Consider the following 26,618-nt stretch of genomic DNA (forward strand, 5'->3'; position numbering starts at 1 on the left):
TGCACTCAGTAGTCAGCATCCCTCCCGCATTCTCTGGGCTACATCAGCTAACGCAAGTGTTGCAGAGTGATGAACAGTTAAGGCTCTGGAGCCAGTCTGCCTGGGCTCAAATCTCTGGTTCTCTACTTTACAGACATGAGGCCTGGGGTAAATTATCAACCTCTCTGCCTCTCAGTTTTATCATCTGTGAAACCAGGATTTTAATAGTTCCTACCTCCTAGGGCTGCTATCAGGATTAAATGACTTAATACGTACATGGTACGTAGAACAGTACTTGGCCTAAAGTAAGTACCCAATAAATGCTAGCTTGTTAAATGATCATCATGAAGAGACAGCTATAAAAGCATGTGTAGAAATCTCACATATTGCCTGCCATGTCAAGACAAGCCATGTTTGTACAACATTTTTTATAATGCAAAAATTGATTAGAATGAACTCTTCAAAACAAAGCTTGAACAAACAAACAAGCAAAAAAGTAGAATCAAACCTATAAATACAAAGAACAAACATGATGGCCCGAGGGGTGGGGGTGGGAGACAGGCAAAATTGGTGAAGGGCAGTGGGAGCTACAGGCTTCCAGTATGGAATAAATAAGTCACAGGAATAAACAGTGCAGCACAGGGAATATAGTCGATGGTACTGCAATCGTGTTGCAGAGTGACAGATGGTAGCTACACCTGTGACCACAGCATATATAGAGAGTTGTTGAATCACTATGTTATATACCTGAAATTGGAACATCATGTGTGACCTGTATTCAACATTAAAAAAAAAATATCTTCTCTTTTGGGGCACCTGGGTGATTCAGTCAGTTAAGTGTCTGACTCTTCCTTTCAGCTCAGGTCATGATCTTGCCGTTTGTGAGACCGACCCCCACATAGGGCTCTGTGCTGACAGCAAGGAGCCTGCTTTGGATTCTCTCTCTCCCTCTCTCTGATCCTCCCTCATGCTTGCTCTCTCTCTCTCTCTGGATCAAAATAAATAAATAAACATTAAAAAAGATTTTCTCTTCAAAATTTATTTTATTTCATATTTTTTATGTTTTATTTATTTTATTATTTTTTTTTAAATTTTACTTCCATTAGAGTTAACATAGAGTGTTCTATCACTTTCAGGTATACAACCTGATACCTGTGTTGATTCAACAATTCTATACATTACTTGTGTTCATCATAAAAATTAAGTCTCAATCCCTTTCACCTATTTCACCCATCCCCCCACCATCTCCCCTCTGGTAACCACCAGTTCTTTACAGTTAAGAGTTTGTTTTTTGGTTTGTCTCTTTTTTTTCCCCTTTGTTCCTTTTTTGCTTGTTTGTTTCTCTCTCTCTGTCTTTTTTCCCCCAAGGAGTTTATTTCGGCCAGCCTGGGGACAGGGAGTCTCTGCATCTTCAAGAATGTGTTGGGTCCCTGGCAGTGCATTATGGATTGTGCTGGCTATGCAGCAGCCGGTGGGACAGCGGGAACTTGATCGTCAGTCCCGGAACTGCTGGCCTGAGGGCTGGTGGCACTTGCTGGCTGCAGTCTCCTCCACCTTCGTGACCTGGATCGAGTGAGCCCGGCGCGGTGTGGAGCACCCGCCCGTGTCTCAGTAGCGCTGGGTGACAGCGCCTGCCGCGGTCGGTCCCGGTACTGCCGGTACAGGTTGTGGGCGCCCCTGCGGGAGTCAGAGCACAGCCAGGTGCTGAAGTTCCTCACCCTCAAGGGGCATTTCTCATTTCTCAAACACCTGTCCACAGTCCACGATTTCCCCTGAAGACTTCATCTTCAGCTGAGACACAAGTACCAGAAGCGGGACTCGGTGACAACATGATCAGGTGCAAAGATTCGCATGTAATAGAGGGGTGGAGTGTGGCATTTGGGGGTGGGCAGGAGGCACCCCACTACCTTGTATTCTCCCAGTGTGCCCAAGGCCTTCAGGGCGCTCTCTCTGCTCTGGCTGCCACCCAAGAAAGGAAGTTCTTGTTTTAGTTTCTTAAATTCCATATATGAGTGAGATCCTATGGTATGTCTTTCTCTGACTTATTTCAGTTAGCATTACACCTTCCAGATCCATCCATGTCGTTGCAAATGTCAAGGTTTCATTTTTTTTTTTTTTATGGCTAAGTAGTATTCCATATCTTTCTCCATTCATCTATGGATGGACGTTTAGGTTGCTTCCACATCTTGGCTACTGTAAATAATGTTGCAGTAAACATGGAGGTGCAAATGTCTTTTCAAATTAGTGTTTCCATAATCTAAAAAAAAGCTTTTCTGGTCTGATTTGGAAAATTAAAAATTATCATGAGAAGAGATAAAGAAAGGAAATAAAAGAAAAAATGCAGATCATCGTGATGAATGAGTTTTAAGCTTGATTTCAAGATCCTACAATAAAGTCTACAGAAGAAAATGAATGGTTACATGCATAAGAAGCTATATAGTACATGAAAATTATTATATCCTAAAAGAATTATGTTAAAGTTAACGTCTGATTAAAATATTTATATCAATCAATGGTGCTGTGGAGACTGCCTAATAGCATATATTTTTAACTTTTTACTTTGTAAATTATAATTATTAATTATAAAATATGAAGAGTGTGCCTTGAATATACTGTTTTCATTTCCATATGATGTTCTGCCCCATTTTGTCTTCTACTCTTACTTTATATTTATTTTACATGAACTTGAAAAGGGTATGCTTATCAGACAGAATTTTTCAGCAAAAGGAAGACAATCTTTAGGATTATGGACATCAAGAAGGGGAAACAACAAAGATCGAGAAGAATAAAATGAGAAAGAAAAATGATGAATTGATTAGAAACTGATGAATAAGAAAATAAAATGGAATAGATATTTTAGAAAATAATTCAAGCTGTTTCAGTCATGTAAGTCAATCCTGGAAAAAAGTCAGTTCTCTTGAAAAAAACAGAATGACTTTTTTTGTTGTTTGCACTTTTTTTTTTTTTTTTACCATACAGAGGTATGTAAATTAAAATTATATTATATTTGGTCTATGTGCCTAGACCATGTGCCTAGAAACTGATATAAAAACTGGAATTCATTATTTTATTTTATTATTATTATTTTAAACTTATTTATTTAAATTCAAGTTAGTTAACATACAGTGTAGTATTGGTTTAGGGAGTAGAACTCAGTGATTCACCACTTACATACAACACCCAGTGCTCATCCCAACAAGTGCCCTCCTTAATGCCCATCACCTATGAAGCCCATCCCCCCAACTACTTCCCTTCCAGCAACCCTCAGTTTGTTCTCTGTATTTAAGAGTCTCTTATGGTTTGCCTCCCTCTGTTTTTATCTTATTTTTCCTTCCCTTCCCCTACGTTCATCTGTTGTGTTTCTTAAATTCCACATATGAGTGAAATCATATGATATTTGCCTTTCTCTGACTGACTTATTTTGCTTAGCATAACACACTCTGGCTCCATCCACATTGTTGCAAATCAAGATTTCATTTTTTTGATCACCAAGTAGTATTCCATTGTACATACGTACCACGTCTTCTTTATCCATTCATCAGTTGAGATAGTGTGGCACCGAGTTACTTTACTTATTAAAACAATGTATTACACTTCCTGACAAAAGTCACTGCTTTAGTACAAAAGCAAAGGACTCTCCATCACTACCTAAAGGCTAGAAAGGATCCTAGATATCAGCTTAGTTAATTTTGGAACAGTCATTTGGAACAATGAATGGGGAGGGGAGGAGGCAAAGAGAAGAGACTGGGGTGTCCAGGCTGTTTGACCAGTGATGCTAGTTCACGCAGGACAAAGGTTTTACTCCTCCTGCTGTCATCTTTCTGACACCACACTTTCAGTTCTCTGGGGTCTATCCAGTTCAGGGTCAGTAATCTTCAGGGCAACATCTTTGCACTTGGGAGACTCCTTCACCTTGTCCTTGGTCCTCAATATCCCTTCTTCCCCACAAAATGCAGTCCAGTTTGTGTTCTCAGTCTAAGCACAAAATCATGAGGACAACTGAAATCAATACCCAGACTAAATTAGACCTGGCAGAGTGGATTCACTGCTCACAGAGTGGATCACAGGATCCAGACCTAGGAACTCCCTTCCTTCCTTATCCTCTTGCTCACTGAGTATAATAATACACATAGGCCTCTCGGCTGTTCCTTGAACACCAAGCATACTCCTGGCCTAAGGCCTTCACACTTGAAATTCCCCTTTTCTTAGAATGTTCTTCCAAGACATTAGCCTGACTTTGCTTCACCATTATATTAAATCCCTGTTCATATACTTCTTCACTAGAGAGGTCTTCCCTGATTACAGTACCCAAGGAAACACCCCCTTATACACTTTTCTTTCATGACACTTACCACTGCTTCTGAATAACCACCCCCACTAGAATTTAAGCTCTAAGAATGTTCCTTGCTATTTTCCTCACATCCAAAACAGCCTCTAGAACACTGTAGGAGGCCAATAAGTATGTGTCCAATGACCCAACCAGAAGTTGCTAGACACAGAAGTTGCTGTGGAAAACCATATTGACTGAATGAATATGTACACACCTGATGCGAGTTTCAAAAACATATTCATAATAATCCAATTTTTTTGTTATTTTAAGGGTTGATTCTAACTTTTGATTTGATCAGACTTGGAGTGTCATGAATGTTTCCTTGTGTTGGTGGAGGAGATGTGGTAAGGGAAATAGAGGAAAGGATCTAGTTTGGTACCAGAAACAATGAAGAAATTCAGGTTAAAGGGGGACCTTGTAAAACCACTTGTGGAAAGGTTAATTTTGAATTATCAGTGGAATGTCCTAATGGATATGGTTAGCAAACACTTGAATTTATAGGTCTATTGTTAATTATAATCTTCTTGGATGGAAATCTAGATTCATGCATCATTTGCTCATCTATGTAAATTAACATTGCTTAGGACAAAGGTATGCTCATTATTCTTTACATAGATTCAACCACTGTAATATTTTATCCCATTTCTTTTACATTTGTGTTTTCTTTCTCTCCATGATATGTAAATATGTATATATATATATATATATATATATATATATATATATATATATACATCATATATATATTTATATTTATATACACACACACAGTGTATATACTTGCTGAACCATTTGAGGGTAAGTTACATGCATCATGGTCCTCTGTCCCTAAATACTTAGGTATACTTCCTATGACTATGGATGAATATGGATATTTTTTAATAACCATAGAGTTGTTTTCAACCTCAATTTCACATTGACATAATACTTTTATATGACCCATTGTCAGTATTCCAATTTTGAATAATGACCCAATAATAACTCCAGACAGCATTTTTAATTCTCAAGTTTAAGGTCAATTTCTTCTGCTATGCTTAGCTTTCACAACTACACAAAAATCCAAGAACAACATTTAGTAGTTAATTTTGTCTGCATTTTCCTACCTATAAAAGAATAAGATTTGCAAGGATACTTCCTTACATTACTGAAGTCTATTTCTTGCAGCTCTTTACATTCTATGGTTCCATACTCAAAAAAAAAAGGGGGGGGGGAGGCAGGGGAGCCACCATGTGAATAGAAAAGAGTTGCCCAAACTGACCTCTCTATAGTATTTGCTTTGATACTTTTTTAAATGAGCAATAAAGCTTCTTAATGTCCCAGACAGCATTCTTCCTATTATTAAGATCACCTAGTTTGAGTTACATTATTTGTTTTTCTCTCTTTAAGAAAGTAACTGATCAGGAAAGGATGAAGAGTAGTGGTGGAGGGGAACAAAGTCTGTTCATAAAGTATTGTTTGTGATTAAGCACGTGTTCATAAAGTATTGTTCGATACTTTAAGAAGTATCGAAGTCAGCTAGAGCTAATTCACTAGGTTGTCAGTAAAAGTTCAGAGTAGGACAACATAAACCATCAGCATTCCAAACCTAACATGAACAGAGTGGCACAATGGAGGCTTTATTTATAGGAATCCTTTCGCACCCACTTACAAAGTTGCTAAACTGGTTTCTATTTCCTTTGTGGGTGTTTTGGTAAAAGAAGAAAAGCATGTTTTGGCTTGTCACTGAGAGTTGATCTCTAATGGAACGGGAACAGATTTATCAGGATTATTTAACTTCAGAAGAGCCTTAACATGGGTAAAACCCATGCACACATGGACAAATAACTTCCTTCTCACACCATCTGTTTTTGTTTTTCTTTTCTATTTTTTTTTTCCGGATGTAAGAAATGCACCTAGATTTATCTACAAGCCATGTCAACAGCAGAGGTTTGACAAGTCCTAGATCTTTGAGAAAAAACAAAAACAAAACCAAAAACACACCAGCAGTCCTTAGCTGCCTACAGAAACCACCACCAGCATGAGCACACATATGTTTGTCATGAGGCTACTGGAAGATTTGCTGTTAAAATACATGAACTTGAGCAAGCCTTCACAAAACAGATGCCTTAAAAAAGTCAAATGGGAGGGCTCCAGTGTAGTGGTAGAAACAGGGGCTTTGAAATCAGATACATCAGAGTTTGAATTCTCTCTCTGCCGCTTACTGTGTAGTTTTGGCTGAATTATATTCAAAGCTTTCTAACCCCCAATTGCCTCACTAATTAAAAAGTAGAAATAACATCTACCTGCTAGGGCATTAAATTAGGGTTAAATGAGATATTGCATGTGAAATGTCTAAATACAATGTCTATCAAATGGTAGGTACTTAAAAATAATTCCTTGAGCCCTTCAGTATGCTGACAAAAATGGATTTAATACAAAGTGGGATTGATTTAAGGCCAAAGGTATGGAAAGGAGGGACCTGAGGCTTCCTGGGGGTATTGGCACATATCAGTGAAGGGAGGAAAACACGAGACAATTAGGAGGCTCTGCCTATAGTCCTGACAAAGGTACAAGAAGCTTGAACTTGGATGGCACTTGTAAGAGTGGTACGGAGCACAAGGGCGGCAGAGTCTAATTGAAGTCCTAACAACAGAAGCCGCATGCAAGCTAATGGATAAGGAGTACGAGGGGGGCAGGTGTTTTTGTCTACATGCCAGAAAGAGGAGCGCTGCCCTTGCAACCAGCAGGGAGGAAGGATGGTTTGAGTCAAAGGCAGTCATTTGAATTCCGGAGATATTTCAGGGACACACAGAATATTCAGGAGGAGGTTCCCAGCTCAAGCTGGACATGTGGTCCCTTAAGCTTGACAGAAAGGTTAGCATTCAAGTTCTACTTTGGGTGAGTCAGCTGCATAGAGGTGAGTTGATACCATAGCAGACGATATCCTCAAGAAAGAAGTGTGAAGAGAGAACAAGAATGCTGTAGACCACGTGTATTTAGGTCAGATGTAACAACACTCTTCTTTTTTTTTCAGCTTTAAAGGCAGAGTGCCAAAACTACTGTTTGTAAAGGGTTTTGACATGGAGTGAGGGAGGGCTTTGTATTTATCTGGTTTCTGGGACATTGGTCAGCTGGCATCTTGTTGAACAACAAAAACCATTCAGAGAGGGTTTCTTCCTTTTGGGGGGGGTAAGAATGGCAAAAACCGACACAGCTCCTGTGGGTTGATTTAGTGGCAGGTATTCTGGTATGGTAGGCAGAACAAATGACCCCTACACGTGTCCTTGTCCTAATCCCTGGAACCTGTGAACAGGTTCCCTTACGCAGCAAGGAGGAATTCAGCTTGCAGATGGGATTAAGGGTTGCTAATTAGTTGGCCTTGAGATAGGAAATTATCCTGATGGGACCGAAGTAATCACAGGTGTCCTCATAAGTAGAAAAGGGAGACTGGAGAGTCTGTGGCTGAGTGATGTGATGTGAGAAAGACTTGACTGGCCACTGCTGGCTTTGAACATGGCAGGGGGCCTCTACAAGCTAGAAAAGGCAAGAAAATGGATCCTTCCCTAGAGTTTCCAAAAAGAAAAGCAGCCCCACCTACCCACATAGCCTTATGGGAAGCGTTTTGCACTTCAGATCACCAAAGCTATAAAATTTTAAATTTGTGTTGTTTTTAGCCACTCATATTTTTGTAATTTGTTACAACTGCAACAGGAAACTAGTAGATCTGCTAAATACTTTATATGCCATATCTGAGGCAGGACCTATTATTATCCCCATTTTACGAAAAAAAATGGAGGCTTAGGGAAGTTGTATTCTGCTGTGATACCAAAGCCCATGCTCTTAACCACTATTTTCTCACCCTCCCAATTCTCCCAAAAGATCTAGAGAGGTCCCTCAAATTACCATCTTTCTTTCTTAGAAAGTTCCTTAATAGAGTTCTACTCAAAGATACTTATGTCATGACATCAGGGGACAAGAATGGATTATAATCACACATAATAAAAACAATATGAGTATTTACTTGTTAGGATGACTACTTTGTAATGGTTGCTTTCAACCAGGAAGGAAAAAGGGCCTTATCGCAAATAACTAATTTCCATTCCTCGAAGCTTAGTGTTAATGTCCTTTCAACCCAAATGAGAAGTAGGAGATAAGATTTAAGGTTTTTAGGAAGCCCTTGTTCACAACATTAAATCCTAGCTATTTCTGTCCTGGCTCCTCCCCTACAGAAGGTGGTTGGCTCAATTACAGCAGGCTATTAGGCAAGCCTAGGCTGAGTCTTGTTGGAGAAGGAAGAGCTTCTGACCCATACAAATAGACCTGAGACAGAAACCAGATTAGCAATGTCAAAAGCCAGCCACACCTCGCCCTTATGTTTTAATTCCTGTAGTTTTAATTTTGGTAAATAATTTTTAAAGTTTTAGTTTTCAAATGTAAAATATGACAGTTTGTGTCTTTATGAATTGTACAGTGAGCTCTTCTAAAAGCTTGCCTTCCCTAGGGAAATCTTTTCCTCACACCCTTTCAGCGCAAAGGGATGATTTTACCCTCGTGCAAATTAAAAGCCCCAGGATCTCACCTTCTTCAGCTTGTAAGATTTCCAGAAATCTATGCCGAAGAGAACATTATGTAGTGCCTGCTCTATTAGCTGATTATAATTTGATGTGCCTTTTTACCCGGAATGACATCCTGTGACCTCAAATCCTTTGTGCAAAGAGATGCATGAATCATACACGTACACGTGTACATGGGCCACACAAATATGCTCACATGCTTATGCACATACAGAAGCAGCTTAAACCATTTCTGAAACACTTCCTTCTTGGTATAATCCTCCCACACATTACATAAACTTTTTGAGAACCACTCTGTGAGAATAAACAAGGAAAACTTATATAGCAATTATCAAAGAGTAGACATGTCTTCTACGTTATTGCAAATAGCTGTACAAGCATTTCTTAATCAGCTGTGTGCTGGAAAGGCAATTGACAGTGTTAGTAAAACTCTTCCTCTTTTCTCTTTGTCCTTGGTTTAAAATCATGCAATCCAACACTTCAGTAAATAAAGCAACAGAGTTTTGTTACTGCTACGATTTCTGCAACTATTCCCAGAAAACAAATGGATGAGTTCATAAGCATGATTTCTCATGCTGCAAGTCTTAAAAAGAACAATGCCCACAGAATTTTATAGAAAGCTAAAAGCTAATATCGAATTTGGTGGTTATCAACAATACTGTACATGACAGAAAAGGAAAAGGTGGTGGCATCTAAGCATTTTTAAAATTCATGTAAATATGCAGATTTGTCCCACTAATTACATATTTTGTGTTCCCTGTTACAAGATGGTACAAAACCGTGAGCATAAGGAATAAGTTTTATACTCTCTCCATTACTAGCAATGCCTTGTCCTCGCATAGCCATATTTTCCTTATTTTTGTAGTTTTTGGCTATTAACAGCCTATTTTTTCAAATAACTTGGTAGTCCATGACTGTGGAACACAGCAAAGTTCAGGAAGACAGTAAATTCAGGAAGAAAAGCACAAAAACAGGAGTCAAATATTTGGCTCAGAAACTAATTAGTTGCAAAACCTTAGGTCTTTTAAATGAAATTTAGTAAATCCTTTCCTGTTCTACCACCTATTTTAGCAATATAATTAACCAAAATAATAAGATCAAGTATTAATCAGCACCATCTGTAATTCAGAATAATTATATTCCATTTGGAATGACCAGTGATAATGTGACCACATGGAATACCAGCTTACACAAGGGTGATTTTTAAGTCAACAAGGAAGAGCTAAGAAACATGTATTGCCAAATTTATGATTGAAAACAATCATTAAGTCTTCCATACACATGGTATGCATGGTTTGGTGTATGCACCACATGTGGAAAAGTGCATAAGCACAATAAAGTATCGTTTAAGGAAGAACAAAAGGAAAGTCTATATGCAGATGTTTGGACACTCAAACCACATTGCATTTAAGATAACTATGAAACCTTAGTGGTGAATGGGATATGGATGAGGAATTACAAAGTGTTTCTGTTTGTTTGTTGGTATACTCACCTTTTTAATTATGTTATTCACAGTAAGCTTTATAATGTTAGATTTACTTATTGTGAGGGTTAGATGACAATAATGGCGGCACATTCTATACTTTATATGAGGTTTGAGTCTGAGTAAGTTCAAGGTGATATGATTTCACTGCAGCTACAGGTGCACATCTAGGGATGTCATCCAAGTCTAACATTTTCTACTTGTTGAAGAGATAGGCCTATGTTGGCATATTTGTCTTCATGACCCTTTCCTCGGGCTGATTATACGATGAGGTCCCACCTGACACTTGACTCAAGGGTTGCTCTTCCATAGGCAGACAGTCTGGGCAATCAGAACTAAGAGATAAATTCTGAAAATCAAAGACTATGTAGAGTTAGGGCCTAATTGAAGTCATAACAACAGAAGTCACATGCAAGTTAATGGATAAGGAAAGAAACTAGTCTATAAAGGAGAATGGAAAAGACTGGAAGAGAAATGTGAAAATGAGAGACCTTGGGGAAGCAGAGAAAGAGAGAGACAACCTTGACTCCTGACTTTCTAGGACCAAGTCCTGTCTCCATGAAGCTGTGGGTGTTGATGCTTGCCCAATCATTATCATCTCTATCTTTTTTTAAATATGATTGGGTCAGTTTTAATTTCTTGTGACTCAGCCTTGACTTGAAAGAACACTACTACATAAACAGTATGAAACACACTGTGGGGAAATTTATATATATATATATATATATATATATATATATATATATATATATTTTTTTTTTTTTGTTTGTTTGTTTGTTTGTTTGTTTGACCCTTACTAAAGCTCTGAAAGAATATTACTCCTAGGTGCCTAGGTGGCTCAGATGGTTAAGCGTCCAACTTCAGCTCAGGTCATGATCTAATGGTTCACAAGTCTGAGTCCCATGTCAGGCTCTGTGATGACAGCTCAGAGCCTGGAACCTGCTTGGGATTCTGTGTCTCCCTCTCTCTCTGCTCCTCCCCCACTTGTGCTCTGTCTCTCTCTCAAAAATAAATAAAACATTAAAAAAATTATTAAAAAAAATATCACTACTTTATAGACAATGAAAAGGAAGGTTTTGTTCAACATCGTAGAACTTGTGTCCAACTGTAGGATTTTCAACTCAGGACTGTCCATCTCCATTATGCCACACAATCATCACCATTACACCCAAAGATAGTTTCTTCTCAGTAGCTAATCAGGTTCCTCCACAATCATAAATGCTTGTGTTTGCCTGGAATAACTGGAACCATGCCCAGAATTCCCATAGTGGTCATGCTTCCTTACTCAATAACGCTATGGAACTTAAGCTGATGTTAGAGGTCTTAGCCTTCACCCCAATTTTGTAAATCTGATGGTACTGCATACAGGGATTGGGCATAATGGGTAAGTGAATCTTTCTGAAAGCAGGACTATTTCAAAGAATCCTAGGTGAAAGAGTTCCAACTAACTTTTAAGTACACTGAGGGTAAGACCATGTTTGTGCCTGGCACATAACAGGAATTCAAATATCTAGAATGTGCTGGGTAAATTTTATGTGTTCACTTGGCTAGGTGATATGTCCAGCTGTTTCGTCAAATACCAATCACTATGTAGCTGTGAAGGCAATTTTTATGTTATTAACATTTAAATCTGTGGATGTTGAGCAAATTGAGTTAAGTTCCATTAATGTGGATAGGTCTTAACCAATTAGTTGAAGGTCGTAAAAGACAAGACTGAGATTTTCTGAAGAAGAAGGAATTAAGGCTCAAGACTGGGACACAGAAACCTTTCCAGCTTGCCTGTCCTGTCCTGTCCTGTCCTGCAGAATTAAGACCAAAGACTGCAACATCAATTCTAACCTGAATTTCCAGCCTGCCAGCTTGCCCAACAGATTTCTGGTGTGCCAGCTCTCACACTGCATGAAAAATTTTTAAAAAAAAAATAAATATCAATGGAGACAGAGAGAAAGAGAAAGAAAAATTATATATATTTTATGCATTATATGTTTTATATGTACACACATATAAAACATAACGCATATAAATAATACACTATCATTTTATATTATGTTACTATTATGTTAATCAATATATTAATATTGTAACATACATTTCCCATGGTTCTGTTTCTCTGGAAGACCCTGACTAATATTTAAGGTTTGCTGAGCTTGTTGGAGTGGACACACTGGATTCAGGAGAGGCTAAAGAGGAAAATATAATTTCAAATTTGTAGCCAGTCCTTTGTAAAGGTGAGGGTGGAGTACCTGAGTAGATGGCACTGTCCTAAGCAGAATATCTTAGTGAGTTATTCAGTACAAACCTAGGGCCAGAGCCTAGGCTGGGATCGGGGGGTGAAGAGCTCAACAGCTGTTCGACCTTCCCAGTTCCCAGACGTGTTAGAGAGTTGGAAGCCAGATGAGGGTTATTAGAACAGGCTGCAGAAGAAAAGCAAAGGGCCCAGCAATGTGTCAAGAGGACTGAGTCTGAAAAAGAAATCCCCTGTGGTGAGGAATTGTGGGTAATTCCCTAGGAACAGTGGTGACTGATACTGAATCTGATACTGAATACTGTTTCCTGCTTTTTGCAGAAATCACTTTCACCATGTCTTCTCTTCCACCCTCCTACATCCAATAAAGTGTCACTCTTAATGTTGTTTTAGTTGTGCTATGAGGGGCCAAAGGAAGAACGTGGGGTCTCCAGTTTGAAGCAAAGTGGGCAGTGAGCAAGGTTGTGCACCCGGCAAGTCCAGTGAAGAGGGATGAGCAATGATTAGAAGTGATGATGGCAGAGAAGCAAGTTGCACATAGTCTGATTCAGTGACAGCTATTCTTGAAAGCAGTGGATGTTCAATTGTTTATACTTGGAAGAAAAACAGTTTAGATAAGATAGAAGGCTAAGGGTTACGAGTAATAGCTGAGAGTAAGCATTAGGATAAGATAATCCTGAGGTTAAACCCTACCCCACTGTTGACCAAAGGGTGATCTTGGGCAAGCTCTCTCTCTGACCTGTTTCCTCATTTAGACAATTGGGCAACTTAAAAAAAAAAAAATCTTTAAAATCTTCAACAAGATAGTACATGTAAAGCACATAGCAGACTCCCCGGCACATAGAAAAATACTCAAACAGTAGACATTATTATTAACAAAGAGACAACTGTAGGTCTTTTAATACAGTTTGCAAATGCCATTTAAGAACTCACATTTGTCCTTGACGCTCAGCTGTGACAGGACTTTCCCTCTGAAAGTCAAGCTTTCTATCTTCACAGCATTCTGACTTCACCAATAGGAAGTCACAGTCCTTTTGAATTTGTTTTTCCCTGATCCAATTTTAAAAAGGTGTTCGAAAACATATTTAAAAGATGGCTTGGGTTTTTACAAAAGTGTAATTGTTGGTTTGAGGTCAAGTGTTATGACACACAATTAGTACACTGTATAAGCCTGGTTTTTCAAAATTTTTCTATTTAATCCCTGCAAATGTTTCAGTTACTCTTGTTCTTCATTTTTTTTTTTAATGTTTATTTATTTTTGAGGGAGGGAGAGACAGAGACAGAGAGGCAGAGAGACAGAGTGTCAGTGGGAGAGGGGCAGAGAGAGAGGGAGACACAGAATCTGAAGCAGGCTCCAGGCTCTGAGCTGTCAGCACAGAGCCCGATGTGGGGCTTGAATTCACGAACCGTGAGATAATGATCTGAGCCTAAGTCAGATGCCTAACTGACTGAGCCACCCAGGTGTCCCTCTCCTGTTCTTGACTTTTAAATAATTTCAAGGAATTGTTTTGTAAGACATTTTAAAGCACTTTTTAATTAAAATTTAAAGTTCTGTTAAAGTTTTAATTGTTAGAGAAGACTACATATTCAATATTAAACATCTGGGCAATACAGAAAAGTAATAAAATAACAACCACCCATCCTAAGCCCATCACCCACAGGGAACCATTATTAAACAACATACAACCTAATACACTGAATACCTTTTTAGTTGACAATTCTTGAGATATACTGCAGAGATTTTAACCGATAAGTTTAGCTCAGAAGGATGATGGTATTATCTACCATATACCATTTTAAAAATGTAGTTAAATAGGATGAAAAACGTTAGCCATTTTTTGTTCTTCCTTTTGTATATAGAAAAACTATATAAAAAGTTTTTTACGCTCTGTTTGGAAGAAAGCTAATTTGATGATAAGGACACATCAAGACTTCCTGATTTTAGATATAATTTGGGGAAATATATCAGAAAAAATTCCCATATTTTCATAAAGGATGACTGTCTTAATGGCATCAGTCTATCTCCTCCTGGTGCTTACTAATGACAGACCCTGACTCCACTCACATGCTGTTAGAATATAGTGAGGGGGGCCAGGTGAGGCAGGAAAGAACCAAAGAAAGCAAAACCAAAGACTGCAGCATACCTTCATGACACACAGGCTGTGAAAAATTAATAGAGAAATGGATTTTTTTCACCTTTAAATTGGCAAAGATGCTTTTAAAGTAATAATACTCAGTGGTGAAAGTGAGGTCAACTTCTCATATACTATTAGAAGGAATGTAAATTGGTCCTAGCTTTCTAGAAGATGATTTAATACAGTTGAATTTATAAGACCATAAGAATGTTCATGCCCATCAGACCCAGTAACTCCAATTCTGGTGATTTACTCTAAATACGGGAATCATAAAGACAAATGCCGTATGATTTCACTCATACGTGGAATTTAAGAAACAAAACGAGCAAAGGGAAAAAGAAAAGAGAGAGAGAGACAAACCAAGACACAGACTCTTAAAATATTTTTATGTTTATTTTTGAGAGAGACAGACAGAGACAGAGACAGAGACAGAGACAGAGACAGAAACAGAGCATGAGTTGGGGAGGGGCAGAGAGAGAGGGAAACATAGAATCCGAAGCAGGCTCCAGGCTCTGAGCTGTCAGCACAGAGCCCGAGATGGGGCTCAAACTTATGAACAGTGAGATCCTGACCTGAGCGGAAGTCAGAGGTGCCCCCCAGACTCTTGACTATAGTGAATAAACTGATGGTTACCAGAATGGAAGTGGATGGAGGCACAGGGAAAATAGGTGATGAGAATTAATCACTTGTCATGATAAGCACCGCTATGGAATTGTTGAATCACTATATTGTATACCTGAAACTAACATAACAGTGTATGTTAAGTCTACCGGGGTTAAAATAAATTAAAAAAAGAATATTCACAGGGCGCCTGGGTGGCTCAGTCAGTTGGGCGGCCGACTTCAGCTCAGGTCATGATCTCACAGTTCATGAGTCTGTGGGTTCGAGCCCCGCGTCGGCTCTGTGCTGACAGCTCAGACTCTAGAGCCTGCTTCGAATTCTGTGTGTCTCTCTCTCTCTGCATCTCCCCCCGACACCTCTCTCTCTCTCTCTCTCAAAAGTAAATAAACATTAAAAAAAATTAAAAAAAAAAGATTATTCACTAGGAAATCCTTCATAAACATGAAAAGAATATAAACAGTTTAACCATACATAATAGAGGAATAAGGGACTTGCCAGAAAGATTAATATACAGTGGAATATTATGCAATCACTAAAATTCATATTTTTACTGTTAAGTCGATAAAAAGTAAAATGAACTGTACTATCATCTTAATTTTAAGACAAAAAATCATATTACATATATACATGCATATATATATATATGCAAATATACATGTTATATTTATATAACTACCAACTTGGTGAAATATAATATTTCTAAAATTGAACACCATCTTCTGACCCCACCCTGTAGGCCAAAATGTCCCTCCTCTATTCTTTCAAGATTTAGTAAATGGCACTACCATCCACTCATTTGCTCATGCCAAAATCCTAAGAATCATTCTTGCTTATTTCTTTTATCCTCTAAATCCTATTTATCAGCAAGTCCTGCTTCACTTCCAAACTTATTTAAAATCTGTCTACTTCCTTCTGTCTCTACTGCCAGCATCCTACTCCAAGCTGCCCTTATCTTTTGCTTGGATTATGACAGTGACTCTAAATGGTTTCCCTGGTGTCCTTCAGATTATTCATAAAGAAGATCATATCATTCCGCTTGTATTAAATTGTTATTGCTGTGTAACAAATTACTCTAAATGTAGCAGCTTAAAAACAACACAAATTTGGGGCGCCTGGGTGGCTCAGTTGGTTAAATGACCAACTTCGGCTCAGGTCAGGATCTCGCAGTTTGTGAGTTCGAGCTCCATGTCGGGCTCTGTGCTGACAGCTCAGAGCCTGGAGCCTACTTCAGATTCTGTGTTTCACCCTCTCTCTACTCCTCCCCTGCTCACGCTCTGTGTCTCTCTGTCTCTCAATAATAAATAACATTAAGAAAATTTAAAAAAACCCACAAATTTATTATTTTACAGTTTATTACAAATTATTATTATTATTTTGGATCAGGAGTCCAGGCATAGCTTTGTTGGGTTCTCTGTTCAAGAGCTCACCAGGCTGAAGTCAAGGTGTTGGCTGGGGCCACTAGTCTCCTCTGAGCTTCTCCCAAGTTCATTGGTTGTTGTCAGAATTCAATTCCTTGCAGTTGTAGGGCTGGGGCCTTTAGCAACTAGAGACTATGTACTGTCCCCTGCCACATGGGCCTTTCCACACAGCAGTCTGCTTTTTAGAGCCAACAGGAAAGCATATTTGCTTTATCTAAATATGTCTGACTTTTGTCTGGGATCTCTAGACCCTCTTTTAAAGGGCTCACATGATTGGGCCAGACCTACCCAGAATCATCTCCCTCTGAAATAACTTAAAATCAACTGATTAGGGACCTTAATTACATTTCCAAAAATCCTTTCACTTTTGCCATGCAATATAACCTAATCATGGGAGTGATAGGTCTTCAAATTCATATTCATATTCCTGCCCATGCTCATGGAATGGGAAAAAGTGTACAGGGATGTCTACTAGAGGATGAGAGTCTTGGGAGCTTGTATGGATTGCATGAATTCATATGTTGAAACCCTTACTCTGTTGGGATAGTATAAGAAGGTGGGGCTTGAGATGTCATTAGGGTTAGATTAGTCATGAGGGTAGAGATCCCAAGATGGGGTCAGTGTCCTTATATGGGAAGGACCAGCGCTCTCTCTCTGCCATGTGAGGATGTAACAAGAAGGCAGCCCTTTGCAAACTAGGAAGAGTGCCTTCCTCACACACCAGATCTGCTGGCACCTTGAGCTTGGACTTCCCAGTCTCCACAACTGTAAGAAACAAATGTTGGTTGTTTAAGCCACCTATTCTGTTATACTAGCCTGAACTGGCTAGTACAGAATTCTCTGTATCTTCCATTCCATACTTGGCTCTGGATGACGGTTATGTTGCATGGTACATTTTCTTTTTAAAGTTTTTTGTATTTTCTGAATTTTCTACACTGACAATATGCTAGCATTCTCCCTCTGCAAAATCTAAAGTCATGTCATTCTTCTGCTTTAAATCTTTCCATGGCTTCTCATCATCCTAGAAAACTCCAAACACCTAGTGGCCAAAAGTCCTTCTATGATATGGCTCCCGCCTGCTTTCAGCTTCTCCTCCCTTCAGAGAACTTTTAAAATTATTTTGTGTTTTGTTCATTTACCACTAGAATGTAAGCCTATGTAAAGCAGAGTCTTTCTGCCTTGTATCCCAGGACCTAGCTCAGAGCCTAGCACCAAGAAATTGCATATGTGTTGGGATGAACAAATGCTAATGGAAAATGGGCCTTTCTAAGATCAGCCTGCATACCACGAGCAATGTAAGTAAACTTGAAATAACATAGACAAATATGAGGACCCTTTTTGCAGTTGTGGAAGTAATTGTAGCACCCATGAAGCAAAGAGAACCCTCAACACTGACAGACTCTCAAGTAATAGTCACAAAAGAGAGAGGCCTATGGGACTCTTGCTGATAAGAGCCATCTACTGTTAAAGTTCACAAATCATTGCTATTAATATCCTCAACCACAAAAGAGACTACTTTTACTACCATTGCTGATAAAATTGATAAAAATCTTGGCAGCTTCAAAAGTTAATACGTTCTTGTCATTGGAATTGTTCCAAAAGAAGTGAACAGCCACTTGGCAGGAATGTTCGAGAAGGGATATGAAGCTTGGATAGTATGTTGGAAGAAACTGCTGTTTGGGTTGGGCTAAGTCATAGGGTAGCAAATTGGGGTACATAGGTCACATTTATTTTGCAGATGGGTTTTTTTGGGAGATACAATATTTACTTTAAATTGGCTTGAATGTCCTTAGAAAGGGTGTAAGCTCTAGAATTCCTGTGGTTTCTATCACTTCTATTATTTGCAGATGATGGATATGGTCATTCACGAGCTCAAACAAGCATGTGGGTCTGCCACCCCTGGACTCTCTAAGGTCTTTTTCAACACCTGACTATAAAGGACAAGATGCCATGCTAAGAGAGTTGTTGAAATGGAGGGATGTAAGCGTTACACTAAGAATAATCATCACTGCTTGACTTTCGAACCCTTTCTGTACTCTTTATCCTTGGCATTCTAGCCCATAAAATCTAACTCTCACTACTTGAGCTTGTGGCTCACTTTGAAGATTTTATCTGTTGTCAAAATATTAACTTAACCTTTTCCAGTAAGAAATTTGATAACAATCTAATACATCTGTGGACCAAAAGATAACAAATCTTTTTGTTCCTGGTTGAAGAATAAATATGACCCAGTTCAGATATTTGAAGAAATACATATGAAGTAAGAAGTCTCTCTAATCATGCAAATATTGACTTCATCCTCGAAGTTCTTTTTTATTTCAGGGCATTGAGTTACAATGGTATTTTATTTTTTTTAGTGAACATTTTAACCACTGTGGTGGATAGACTTCATGTCCTACCGCTCATTTTTAGTTTCAGATGCTGAATTACTGTCTGATGAAGGGATGCTGACATTTCTTCTTCTCAGTAATAAAGAGCAACTGGGAAGAAAGAACAGTGTGTGTTGTGAGAAGAAGATAACACTATCCTCTTACTTGCCTTTCAGCTAGCATCCTTAATGAAAGAGGTCTTCTTTTTTTTCCCTTAGAGAGGGAGAGAGGGAAAGAGAGGGAGAGACAGAATAAGCAGGGGAGACAGGCAGAGGGAAATAGAAAGAGAGAGAGAATCTCAAGCAGGCAAAGAAGTGTTCACACCTGTGCCTTCCTGAGCACCGTAGGAATCAGGTATGTTAGGTGTAATAACAGAGGCTACAGGCAAAAAAATGTCTTGAGAAATAGCTTAAACTAGTGACAATCCTGGAGGATAAATGAATTTCACAAGTCGTATTACCAGCTTGATCGAATGTGACCCCAGTCAATTAGCCAATTATGATTCATAATCCACAGCTGATACTAATCCAAATATGATAGCATTTGACAGGCAATAAATAATATATTCTTCACAAAGTCATGCTCAATTTAAGGCAGTTACATTTACTTAAAACATGAGGTACCTCCTGTTAATTTTCTGAGTGTAAGATATCCCACAGTTTCGAATTAAATTTTTCAGACTATATTCAAAGGTGAAATTTATACTAAAATTTCATCCTGACGGTATTACAACTAGATTATATAAATATAAATATTAAGCAATTCAAAGTTAGCAACAGTTCTGCTCATGAGTTTTGTTTTTATATTTTTATGCTTTCCAAAAATAGTAAAAGGCACTAGTTGGAATTACTATATAGCTATGTAACACATAGCTTAAAAACAGCTGCCTTTTAAATTTTGCAACTTTTGGTTCACTTAATACAAAATATGAACATAAGTAAAAATGAAAATATAACTTCAGATATTCATGGACATTTTTTGGTTTCATGGGACACACTTGTGTTACCAGGGGTGCAATTTCACACATTAACGATAATCCCTTTGTGAACTCTAAATATCATGGATTTGCAGAAATGCAGACTTGCCTAGCTTCCTGATTATTTTTAGAAAATGCTCTAAAATTGGGAGATTAAAAAGCACATACAGTAAGGGCTCAGACACGCAGCATACCCATCTGTGAATCATTAACACCATCATTTATAATGGTCTTTTCTCTTCGGTCTAAATTTTATTTATGATTATGTTGAATATTTATATATTTTTGGTACTGACAGTTGTTTAAAAAATTTGCTTTCAGTTCTTTCCTTCACAGCATTTCAAACAGCTAAAATTCTACATTACAAAAACAAAAAACAAAAAAAACCCTGAGGCACAGAGTGGTAGTTGAAAATTGCCCCTTTCCCTTGTACTTCTCTGAACTGCATTTGTTGTTCTGAATATTCAGGCAAGCAAGATCATGTACACATCCCGTCTGAGAGCTTTTTCTATGTTTATATATGAGAATGTCAGGAATTTGTGTCAAAATCAGAATGCTTATCAGTTTTTCAGAACTCATCACGAAGACTCAGTAAGAGTAATGGCTGAAGAACTCTACGAGATGCTCTGATCTCAAGCCATGCCCCTGGCATTACAAAGAGGACAAGTTCTGTTAGGGCACAGACTGTGTATAAACAAGAGCGAGTGAGAGGTGGCATGATTCAGTGGAAGAAGAAGCATCTGGGCTAGTGCCCTGTTTCTGCAACTTCTGTGTGACCCTGGGCTTGTGAGAACCAAATGAGACAGCATGGGTCAGAGAGCTTCATCTACACGAAGTCCCTTAAAAAACCTCATGTACCAACCAAATGTCCAAATTAAATCGTTCTAGCGTACTCTAGTCTCCCCATGGGAGCCAGCAATCTGCCACTATTATACCTGGGAAGAAGTGATCCAGGAGAAGAAGTTCCCAAAGTTCTATTTCTACTGGAGCGAAAAATGAAAATAACTAGGCAATGTTGGTATACCCTCAGCCAAACTTATGTATGGCAGGCAAACTGGACTATGGTGCCAATCTCTCTTTGAGTTAATGTTTAGTGCTAATTGCTCTGATCAAGGGAGTCGCAACCATGAACAAGACATCTGTGGATCTTTTCCACCCATATGCAAGTTCTATGCTTTGTTTGCAAAGAGAAGATGAAGCGGCAGGTAACTCTGAAAGGAGTCAAACTCCAGTGAGCAAACTGGGTTTGTTTTCATGGAAAGAAAAGGACAGTCACAATAGGAGTAAGAAACTGCCAGATGTAGGAAAGTCATTACCAAACTAGAGGAGTTCTAGAGATACCTAGAGAAAGAGGGTTACCTTCTCTTCTGTAGTGATGGAGCCGTTACAAATTAATGACCAGGTGAAAGCTATGGAAGGCCTTGGACTTAGAGGATTTTGAATGGGAGGGTCTAGAATTGCAGCTTCCTATACAGCCTGAACAACTGATTAATGAAGTTCTTTATTCATCAGCTGAAAGACCCATAGGACCATAAACTGCACTAAGAAGTGGGGATACAGTGGTGGAAAAAGACACAGCCTCTGTCCTCCAGAAGCTCACAAAGAAGCAATCACAGAAGGACCAATGAGTACTTCGATAGGGATGACCACAGGGTGCTGGGGAAACATGGAAGTGGGGGGCATTGATTTCAGCTTTTGTAGAATCAGGGAGGTCTCACCAGAGGAAGTGATGCCCAAGTGGAGACCAGAAGGATCTTTTGAGAGTGGCCAGAAAAGGTGACCCAGAACAGCATGTGCAAAGGTCCAGAGGCAGGAGAGCTCAGCAAATGGGGAAAAGGGAGCAGCTCAGTATGGCTGGAAAGGGACATTGACAGTACATAGTGAAAGGGAACTTGACAAGAGATGGCGTGAAAAGGTAAGCAGAGACGGGATCATGAAGGGCCTTGTGAGTCGTGATCAGAGGTTTGGGAGATGGGGAACCAGAGGGAGGCAATGAGGAACCACTGAAGGGTAAGTACCTGAGCAAATCTCTAAGCTTCATTTCTTCACCTAATAGAAATAATTCTACTTGCCTCACTGAGTTACGATGAACATCAAACAAAAGTATACGGAGGACTCTGTAAACTATAGCGCTTTATAGAAACATGTTGTAACGTTACTCCTTTCCTCACTGGAAAAATACAAGAACCGAAACCAGATGTTCTTTAAGAGGTTTATTTTGTATTAAATGTGTCTTCCCCTCTTTACTTGAAAGATATGTATTCTATCAATACATACCACATACCAGTTCTTCACCACTTAGCTTATGCTGCTTTGTTAAGTGGAAACAAAAAGCAAAACAGAGTGGGAAACAGTAAAAAACACCGAGCTTCCCTCTGCGGGTCATTGCTCAAAAGTCACGTGCGGCCCACACTGACTTGCCTATTTAAAAATACAGCGTAGGGGCGCCTGGGTGGCTCAGTCGGTTGAGCATCCGGCTTCGGCTCAGGTCATGATCTCACAGTTTGTGGGTTCGAGCCCCGCATCGGGCTTTGTGCTGACAGCTTAGACTGGAGCCTGCTTCAAATTCTGGGTCTCCCTCTCCGTCTGCTCCTCCCCCCGCTTGTACTCTGTCTCTCTCTCTCTCCTTCAAAAATAAATAAGAAAAAAACATTTAAAAAATTTAAAAAAAATTAAAAAAATACAGTGTACACCCCCACCCCCAGCCCCAGCCCCTCTTAGCCTGCTCTTCATTCACTTTTTCCATTGTACTTATTTTCTTCTAACATATCTGCAAATTTGTTATTTATTAGTTCCAATATATAAGCTCCTTGAGGGCAGGGATCTTTATCTTTTTTGTTAGTTGATGGGTTTCTTATATTCATATAAGTTCTTAGCACTAGTAAGTGTTAATCAATATTGAATTAACCGAACGAATAACTAGATAAAAGGGAAGTCTGGTAGAAATCTTTGCAACAATTTATATTTTGAAAATAATATATGGTAAACAGAAATTACAAAATTAAGAATAAAAACCATTTGAAATGAGTTCAAAAATTTAAAGCCTTGTTCCACACTTTCTTTTACAAGTGTTCCTATTAACTGGTTTCCTCTAGCTTGGATCCCTTAGCCTGTAGCTAGAAAGGCCGCAGGCCTCATTTCAAAAAATACTCAAGTGTATGCTGGATTTAATTTCAGTGAGTTACAGAGAATTTGAATTCTGCTCCAGGAGTTTTATTTGCCACGTTTATTGGATATGCCTTATTCCTATTATGCCGGTGGGCTCCTTTACAAGCAAGGGGGTAAAGGCCACTTCCACTATTATTGCATGCTGGTAAAAGTGACCATAAGAACTAGATAAATGCTGGCTTTATTAATTTTTCCCCCATGAGGTACAGTTCTGGCATTGTTAAGGGGAAATGATGCCGCTATTCGGATAGGGAATGTAATGATGTGACTGGTTGTTAGGAAAGCAAAAAGCAAGTTCTCCACATGCTTCTTTCTCAAAGTCCTGAAAACAGGGCTCAGTTGTAATTTTATTTTCTTTTTTTTAAATGTTTATTTATTTTTGAGAAAGAGAGAGGGAGACAGAGGACCCGAGGCAGGCTCCATGCTGACAACAGAGAGCCTGATGCAGGGCTCGAACCCATGAGCTGGGATATCATGTTTAACCCACTGAGCCACCCAGGAGCCCCTCAATTGTAATTCTGAAGCAAGGGTTGCAAATTGGTGGTCCATAGGTCACATCTGGCTCCCACACAGAATCTCCCACTGCCTACTTCTCCTCCTCGGTAGTACTTGCTCCCACAGGCAGGGGATTATATAAAGATTGAACACCTTTTGGGTGAAGAGAGACCAGTTCTGGTTCATTTGTACCCAACTCTGCTGTCTGTGGTTCATAGGTTCCTTTGGACTTTTAACAGCAATATGGATTGGTCTATTCTTACTAGTGTCCTTGGGCTCCAGATACCATGCCTCATATCAGCCCAGGCTGGCATCCTCTGAAATTTTAGGTGCTGGTGATTTTTGGTTTCTTTAACGGAACTAGTTCTTAGAAGAGATTCTCTACTTGTTCACACTCAAGGCAGAAAGACAGATGAGAACTTCAAGAAGTCTCCAAACAGGAGCTATAACTCAAATAAATGATAAAGCTCTTAAAATGAAATAGTAGACAAGTAAGCAGTAGTTAGGGAATAGGTTTCCAAGGATTCTGTGGGGGCCCAACATCATGCCTCCATTCTTGTGTGTAACCAAGAGGACCCCTAATTTGACTAATTTCAAGACCACTTTTCCAAACTGTCAAGTGAACTAGATGATTCGTTAATTTAATTTTGAATTAATTTAAAAGATGATGAGACTTTTCCCTTACACAGAAATATTGATGCTAACATGCCGCTATTAAGGATTTACTTCATTGGACACAAGAAAGAAACCAGCCCTCAAATCAGACAGAGCCACATGTCCTATAAACAGCCAGTTAGAGAATAAAAAACTAAGGCCTCAACAATCTATAGACACTTAAGTTTCACTTGCCCTGTTTGAGACTGAGATATGGGCTTGCTGGGACCCTCAACTTCATTCCTTTCTGTATACAGCCTTGGAAAAGAATCAAAATACACTCTAAACCTTGATTTCATGGTCTTACTTTCTGCAACCAGACTTGGTTAAATCAGAATCAAGTAAACCAGGTCGATCCAGAACCTACTATGCGCATGCTCCCATGCTAGGTCTACACGCTACAGGCAAAGAGCAATGAAATCAATCCCGGCAGTATTCTATATGGCACCTGTATGCAAATTAGGAAAAAAAAGAACTCCTCTTGGTGGACGCAGCCCAACAAATGGGCTTGGTGTTACAGGGCTCGTCAATTTGGTGAGTAGAGTTAAGGTTGGTGTTCAGCTGCAAATCATAGGTTTAGTTGGGTGCCTTGGTGAAGGGGTCAACATACACACTCACACATGGTGGCCCTGAAAGTCCTACTCTTTGAACTCATGATCAGAATCTAATGGCCAATGAGATGATATTTAATGAACATCTTAGGATAGAGGTTAATGCAGAAAAGTTATGCCTGAAATACCACAATCCAAAGGATGGGATTATTATACAGTTGAGGAATTGGGAAAAGCTTCACACAAAAAAATACCTGAAAGAGGCTGCAGCAGAAAGGAGGAGAGGGCTCCAGGGAAGGGTTCTAGATAGAGGAAGATGGCTGAAAAAGGAACAGGACAGGGGAACATAGGAGCACATTCAGTAAACATGATATGGTTCAGCACTGCAAGGGTTTATGTAATGTTTCTATAAATGGTGGAAAAGGGAGGAGAGGCTTTGTAGTACATTGGGTCCACAATGTGGAAAGCACTGAAGGCCAAAGCTGAGGATTCTGTTTGTAATGTAGTAGCCATTGTCTAAATTGTTCTTGAGCAGGAACAGGTGATAAAAATAACAGCTAACAATTGCTGAATACATACCACGTGCCAGGCATTTTACTCAGCTCTTGGCATACAATATCTCATTTAACTCTCATGACAATCCCAAGAAATATATACCCAAGAAAGATACAGATATTTATCTATCTATCTATCTATCTATCTATCTATCTATCTTACAAATATATATCCCAAGAGAGATATAGATATTTATCTCCATTTTACAAATTAGGAAACTGACCTTAGGAAGGTTAATGTCCCCTCAGCTGTGCAGGCTAATAAATGAGAGAGCTGGAGTCAAGCCCTACCATATCAGTCCCTAAACATAAGTGTTCTTCTCATTAGACAAGTCGGAGTAATGCTTTGGCAGTAACAGGTAAAAGTAATAGAAATGGAACAAAAAGGATAGAAAGATGACTGCAATGTTCAGGTGAGAGACCATGAGGACATGAAGGAGCAAACTTTGCAAAGGAAAAGTTGATTTCACTGACAATTCAGGGGAAGCATATGTCAGACTTAGCATCTGCTTGTTTGGGAGAGAGAGGGTTGATACCATAGGTTTCAATGCAGAGCGGCAGTGCTACCGATAAAAATCAGAAAAAGGCAGGAGGTGATTTCCAGAGAGAGTGGAGCCTAATGGGCGGGAGGGGCTGTTCAAGTGAAGATATTTGGGAGGCATGATGGCTGGAGTGGTAGCAGGCACGTTAAAGACAAAAGCCATGCCCTAAGGATGGCAGAACAGACTAACAAAGCCCGATCACTCTCTGGAACCTGACCTGCACATCGCTGGTCACTTTGTATGTTTGTCTAAATAGTGTGGTTGTCTCTCTGTTACCACGAGTTAAACAGAATCCCTTTTTCATATAGATATCATATATATTTTCACTGATATCATGGAGAACTTCGTCCTGATTACCCAGATTATTTTCACTGACATTCACAACTTAGGGAAACAAGGTTGAGGATTCTCTGTCATTCCACTGTAATTCTTCTGCTGCATTCATGGAACGTAAGGGTTTTATTCTTTCATAAAGTGCTAATCCAGGTAATGTCCATATAAAGTAGGGAAGGAGTTTTGGAACAGTTTACTCAAAATTTGGGCAG

General features: G+C 39.1%; 1 protein-coding gene and 1 pseudogene across 2 annotated transcripts in view; both read right to left on the reverse strand.

The window, feature by feature from the left end:
* Positions 1-26,618, reverse strand: part of OXR1 (oxidation resistance 1) — a 225,880-nt gene that overhangs the window by 124,399 nt on the left and 74,863 nt on the right. The gene's annotated exons all lie outside the window — the stretch shown is intronic.
* LOC125924757 (60S ribosomal protein L18a-like) lies at positions 503-3,885 on the reverse strand (annotated as a pseudogene).

Source organism: Panthera uncia, chromosome F2 (assembly GCF_023721935.1).
Source record: "Panthera uncia isolate 11264 chromosome F2, Puncia_PCG_1.0, whole genome shotgun sequence".
Lineage (NCBI taxonomy): Eukaryota > Metazoa > Chordata > Mammalia > Carnivora > Felidae > Panthera > Panthera uncia.